At 47.3% G+C, this 7,063-nt stretch overlaps 1 pseudogene; it reads right to left on the reverse strand.

The window, feature by feature from the left end:
• Nucleotides 1-5,476: 5,476 nt before the first annotated feature.
• LOC139363217 (small ribosomal subunit protein uS12-like) lies at nucleotides 5,477-5,982 on the reverse strand (annotated as a pseudogene).
• Nucleotides 5,983-7,063: the final 1,081 nt, after the last annotated feature.

The raw sequence follows: 7,063 nt of genomic DNA on the forward strand, positions 1-7,063 counted from the left end.
TCAGGCAGTAAGTGTTCAATAAATTTAGCAATATGTGTTTGTGAGCAGGTAAGAGCAATATCTGGATAGCTCCTGCCTGTGACCCATCCAGTCCCTTCCTTGTATTTACAAGTCATTGATATTTTAGTTTCAAATTCATGTGTCCAAATTATTTGTTAGACATTTCCTTTCCTATTAGCCCTTTCACCCCAGAGCAAGGATGGTGAGACGCCCAGGGAAAGGTTGCGATGTGATCACAGATTGCTGTCTACATTCACACTCGGCTAGGGTTACTTGTAGGAGAACCCTGCCCCTAAGCACAGAGTCCCCGTGTGCCAGGGGTGGATGCACACAAGGGCCTTGCTGCCACCACGGCTGGGACCTCACCTGCCTTGGGCACAGGCAGGGCCCAGCTTTTCAGATGAGATCACCAGTATCTGACCCAGGAGCCAAGTGCTCAGGCCAGAAGACTCCAAATTAAGCCAGCTGATGTGCTTTTTTTTGAGATGGGAGAACATGTATTCCATTCTTAAGGGGAGAAAGCAACTCAGGACTTCGTGTTTTGATTACACTTGGCTCTCACTGTCTCTAACTCCAGGCATTTGTGGAACAGGGAAATGAGCTCCGAGTCAAATGATAAAGCTGATATGATTCATGTGTCTTTCAGGAGGAAAGAAACAGGAAACGGAGGCCTGGCTGCCCAGGCTGTGACGTCGCCCCTCTGGCATGCTGTCCGGGCCTGGAAAAATGCAGCTGGCACTGCTTTGAGGATATGGAGGCAGGAGACAGGAGCTATGTGGTTGCTTGGCCAGCTCCCGAGTACAATAAACTTAATCTTGGAAGTCTTACTCTCAAGGGTGAGGAAAGGGTGAAATGTCGGTATGTAGACTCTGTCGCCAAGAAGCACCAGGAGACTTGAAAGAAGAAACAAAACCCTTCAGTGAAAATACCTGTGGAAAAACACTTCTTAAAAACAAACACCGAGAAGCACAACGTGCTTTTTATGTGCTTGAGATTTTTTTTTAAACGAGTTCTGGAAAATAGTCTCTTGATGTTTACATAGTTCCCCCTGAATAAAGGGCAACTGGGAATTTGGCCTGGCCTGGCTCTCAAGTAGGGGTCCGCAAATGCAGCCTGAGGGCCCGTGGGTCGCTGCTGGCTTCCGTCTATGAACGCGGTCCTACTGAACACAGCCGCCCCTCGTGAGCTGTGCCTGCGGCTGCCCTCATACTACCATGACAGAGCGGTGGGGGGCGTTGCAGCACACACCTCACAGCACACACACATCAAAACAGTTACTATCTGATGCTTTACAGAACAAGTTGACTGATCCTTGGTCTAAAACAGGAGAGGGAGGTACTCGCTCACCTCAGTGCCCATTTCATGCAGAGCTGCAAGAGCTGTCTGCCCTGCCACAGTGTGGCCACCTAATTGTCTCTTCTTGGCAGAACACATGCCTGGCTGGCGGCTGTGGGGAGGGCACTCTGGCTAAATAATGCATCAGCAGGGCTGCCTCTGTTCTTGGTTTTCCTGCAGCCTTTGCTGGGTCATGCAGTTGGGTTAGATTTCAGAGGGTCCTGCAGGACCACACCGACTTCTAGTTCCCTGTCTCCTTGTCTGCAGGTTCTGTGAGCGCAGGGCAAGGCCAGCTCATTTTTGCATCTAATTTGTACCATAAAATTGGTGCTGAATAAATGTGTTTTTTTTTTTTTTTTTTTTTTTTGAGACGGAGTTTCATTCTTGTTGCCCAGGCTGGAGTGAAGTGGCGCCATCTCGATTCACTGAAACCTCCACCTCCCAGGTTCAAGCGATTCTCCTGCCTCTGCTTCCCGAGTAGACGGGATTACAGGCATGCACCACCATGCCTGGCTAATTTTTGTATTTTTAGTAGAGATGGGGTTTTACCATGTTGGCCAGGCTGGTTTCAAACTCCTGACCTCAGGTGATCCACCTGTCTCGCCCTCCTAAAGTGCTAGGATTACAGGTATGAGCCACTGCGCCTGGCCAATAAATGTGATTTTAAATAATAAACAAGTGCACACACACTAGATTACATTTTCAGAATTACCAAGTGAATGGGCGTCTCAACCCCATCTGTTGAGACCTTATCCCACACAGACTGTCCAGAACCTCAACCCAGCCATGAGCGTTGCGGGGCAGCTACAAAGGTAGCCCTTCTTCAAGCCAATATACATATTTTTACATTATTCCACATTTTAGTGGGAAGAAATGAATTTTCTTTTAGTAAAACTTGGTTTTACTAAAACTCTCATCCTCTGGGGATGGGTCGCAGGAATCCTGCCTTATTTACAAGCTTCCCAGGTGGTTCTTCTGTGTACTAAACTTGAGGAATATATATATATATATTTCTTTCCATCAAGGGCTTTATCAGCACGTTGAATATAACAGAACATCTAAACGTGCTGAATTTGGAACTGGCTTTCCATTCACAGTTTTTCTATCACTTGTGACTAGCTTATAATTTAGTCATTCACACAAGGAATTGAAATAACAATCTAATTCAAAATTGATTTAATAACTATTAATTATTTTTCCTGGCTTTCATTACCCTAAAAACATGTGTTTTTTGTTGTTGTTGTTGTTGTTTTTTGTTTTTTCTGGAGGCCTTATTCTCTTGGGTTTTCTTTTGCAATTTTCTGAACAATTTCTTGGCTACATGTTAAATACTTCGAAATTTATGCAATAAAACAAAACAAACCATGCAGTTCCAGGAAACATCCGTCTACAATACATTACTTGGTTTCAGAATCTCATTGACCATGTGGTCAGCAACCTTCAGCAGGCTGGTTTCAAGTTTGGTGATGGGAACCCAGGGGCCGCCCCTTCAATATTTCCCCGACTAAGAAAGACGAGCACAGGCAAGGGGATCTGTCTTGCTTCCTCTTTAAGGATTGACTACTATGGTTGGTATAGGATAGGCTTATATTTAGCCATTTATCTAAAGAGTTGTATATGGAAACCTGAATTTGTCAACATCCCGACTGTGATGGATTCCAATAAGGTTGGAGCACATCCATATTCTCTGTGCAAGACAAGTCTCCTGAGTGTCCCGCCTCCTAATCCGGCTTAGCTGCCTCACTTCCTTCCTTCACAAAGATCGAGTCAATTTACAGTCTTAGAGCAACAGATGACCACGGAACAATAATGATAGTAATGACGGCTCCCATCAGACCATGAGCTCCATCAACAGGGATATTTGTCTCTGTTTGCTCACCGCCACACCACACTCCAGGGCCCAGTCCAGCACTGCTACGGCCAAGGGAAGTAGAGTCTGGCTAGCAATCCATCAGGGTGCAAGAGACAGGCACCCAATAAATATTTGCCAAATGAGTGAATTTGCTGAAAGCTTACTGTGGGTAAAGTTCTTTCTGTGTCATTTCATTTAACCCTCATGACCATTACTGTAAGCAAAGCCTTGCTATATCCATTCAACAGGTGAAAAATCGAGGTTCTGTGTACAGTTAATTGACTTGACCACATGCATTCAGTTGGTGAAAGGGGCACCCAGTTGAACTCAGGCCTACTTGGCGTCACGACCTTTACTCTTTCCACAATAGAACTCAGTCCCTGGGGCCATGCAGTTGGCTCTGTTAGGGAATGAATCCTGGTATTCAGACCGGTCAGGCACGGAACATGCCTGTGCAGGTATTGGCTCACCACAAAATATTAATTACCACAAGGGAATAGGTTAAAGGCTATTTGTAGGGTAGCAGGAAGCCTAATCTATTGCCAGCTGCAGATAAAGAGCAGCCAGAACTCTAGCCTATCACTGGCAATGAGGGGTGGCTTTGTTTGACTCTGTGTGGGCAGGTTTTTTCAGACAGCAAGAATAGATGGGTTGGTATTGCAGAAAGCAGTGTATGAGGAGTCTCTAATCCTACTCTTAATTTGTCTAGTCAAATGCAGGTTTTATAACAGATGGGCTCTGGCTTATGGTCCATGGCCAGACAGGGAGAACTACGTATCACATGCAATGTAGTCCCGTGTGTGTGCGCTCCAGGTCACACAGCACCAGGTCACATGTGCTCCAGGTCAGCATGGCTAAATATGAAAGGACACACACCCGGCTGGGCATGGTGGCTCACGCCTGTAATCCCAGCACTTTGGGAGGCTGAGGTGGGCAGATCACCTGAGGTTGGGAGTCCGAGACCAGCCTGGCCAACATGCTGAAACCCCATCTCTACTAAAAATACAAAAATTAGCCAGGCATGGTAGTGGGTGCCTGTAATCCCAGCTACTTGGGAGGCTGAAGCAGGAGAATCGCTTGAACCTGGGAGGCAGAGGTTGCAGTGAGTGAGATCGCGCCATTGTACTCCAGCCTGGGCAACAAGAGCAAAACTCTGTCTCAAAAGAAAGAAAGAAAGGATACACACCCTACCCCTAGCAGCCAGCACCAGCCAGCTCCCGGCAACACACCTTAAAGCGGAATTCAAAGGTCACTAACATCAGAATCACTGCTGGGGGCTAAGGGCTGTTAACAATGAAGACCCTAATTCAGACCTGGTAAATCAGACCCTCTGGGCATGGGTCACAGGAATCCTGGCTTACTTACAAGCTCCCCAAGTGGTTCTTCTGCATACTAAACCATAAGAACCACTGTTCATGGACTTGGGTAGAAAGAGGAGGTTCATTTTTCACTTTCAGATGAATGCAATGTTTGGTACTTTTGTAATTTGAACAGTATAGGTCTTGGGGGAGAAAGGAAGGAAGAGAGCAGAAAAGAAAGAAGACGGTATTGTGAGAAGGCTCTGTGTGGGGTGCTGGGGTACAGGAGCCACATGCCCTGGACTCTGGATGGTCCCGTTGGAATCGTCTGCCTCTTTGTCTCCCTTCACCTGTTTTCCTGCCACACTCTCTCTGTGCCACCCTCATAGGGCCACCACCACCCAGCAAACACCACAACACCCTCCTCTGCCCTCCCCATCCTCCTGGATGCTGGAACTGTCTTGCCTAAGAGACAAACATTCCCCCATATTTCATGAGCAGCAGAGGAAAGTCAAACCTCCCAAGAATTGTATACAAAGTTGCCTTTTTAATATGAACAAATAAATCCCCGGTCTTTAACTAGTTTCCGGTCAACGTGGCATGGGGTTTATTCAGTATACTCCATTATATAATAAAGCATACTCCATTTTTTTTTTTGTTTGCTTATTTATTTATTTTCTGAGACAGAGTCTTGCTGAGCCCCAGGCTGGAGTGCAGTGGCGTGATTTCGGCTCACTGCAAGTTCCACCTCCCAGGTTCAAGTGATTCTCCTGTCTCAGCCTCTCGAGTAGCTGGGATTACAGGCACGTGCCACCAGGCTCAGCTAATTTTTGTATTTTTAGTGGAGATGGGGTTTCACCATATTGGCCAGTCTGGTCTCGAACTCTTTACCTCATGATCCGTCCGCCTCGGCCTCCCAAAGTGCTGGGATTACAGGCATAAGCCATCATGCCCGGCCTGCTTTTATTTTTTTATTTTATTTTTATTTTTTATTTTTTTGGCATAAGAAAATTTATTACTACAGTGTTTTCATCATTAAAATTTATGATCTTGGTCTTTCCTTCTTGCCTTTGTATAGGGCCAGAAGAGACACACTGGCTACTTTGACAACCTTAAAGCGGACTCCAGGAATATCACCAACAGCATGACCTTTGCGACCAAATCCAGCAACCAGAACTTCATCGTTTTCCTCAATAAAGTTCAAGCAACCGTCGTTGGGTGCAAAGGCTGTGATTTTCTTGCCATTCTTGATCAGCTGGACCCTGACACACTTCCTAATGGCAGAATTTGGCTGTTTGGCTTCAACTCCTACTTTTTCCAGGACGATTCCTTTTGCATGAGAAGCACCTCCAAAAGGGTTGGCCTTCAGGGCTGTGCCCAAATGGGCTTTCTTGTACTGTTTATCATGCCACTTCTGGTCTCATCGGTGACTGTGGAGCTTCCTAGCAGTACGAAGTCCACGACACTTGCCCATCCTGTCGGCGCCACCGGCCTGAGCGAAAAGGCTTTTATTTTTTTTTAAATGACATTCTCTCACCTCAAAACACAGAAAGATTACCTTCTGAAGAAGACATTACATTCTAAAATACTTCGGTTTTCACTGTCTGAGTCTTTAAAATGAAGCCATTCTGGCCCTGACTTCACGGCAGGGCAGCAGTAGGTAATGATAACAGTGAACCCTCACAGAAAACGGCAGGGTCTCGCATTGACCAGAAGGGATCGCTTCCCATGCGGGTTTTTCACACAGGCAAATGGGAATCCCAGACATCAGCCGCTCTCAACTTCTCCACAACTGGCTGCTCAGGTCTACGGATGCCCTGTTTATGGATAATAGCTCCCATTTATGGGGTCTGTAGCCTGGGTCAGGTACTTGGCGGACAACCCCACAAAGGTGGCCTGAAGACTCTATTCACAGGTGAGGAAGGCGAGGCTGAGGCAGGCTCAGCCCTGTGACCAACCACACAGCTGTGGTCAGCCCTTCCGTGCCTCCTCCCTGTGTCCTGCTTTGCTGGGAGCACAGGCTGTGGCTGTCACCACTCACTGCTCTCCAGCAGTCCTCTGGCTCCACGTGCGCTGAAGGGGTTAAAAGAGCTCACTTACTGGGGGTCTAGCACAGTCTTTGCAGACGTGGTGAGAGCTGGCTGCCTGGGTGGGGACCTTTCCAAAGAGCCAGGACTCATCGTTCAGAGCAGGGGCCTCAGCCTGGGCTGCACGTGGGAATCACCAAGGGAACACTTAGAAATCCTGTCCCTGGCCACACCCAGACCAATTAAGTCAGAATTTCTGGGAATGTGGGCAAGATATCAACATCTTATGACACTCCAGAGGCCGTTTCAACACAACCGAGGCTGAGCCCCGCTGTTGTGTGTTTCAGTCATTCCCCCTGCCCGCTTTCTACTCCCAGTGTTGTTCATGGACCCCAGCAGGGCATCACCTGGGTACCTGTGAGAAAGGCAGACTCTCAGGCCAGCCCACAACATGCAGTCAGAATCCACACCCACAAGGCCCCTGGGTGATTCGCCTGAACAGTCAGATTTCAGAAGCACAGCTTTAGAGGGCTGCTTCTAATATGCTGCAA

The sequence above is a fragment of the Macaca nemestrina genome, chromosome 5, assembly GCF_043159975.1.
Source record: "Macaca nemestrina isolate mMacNem1 chromosome 5, mMacNem.hap1, whole genome shotgun sequence".
Classification (NCBI taxonomy): domain Eukaryota; kingdom Metazoa; phylum Chordata; class Mammalia; order Primates; family Cercopithecidae; genus Macaca; species Macaca nemestrina.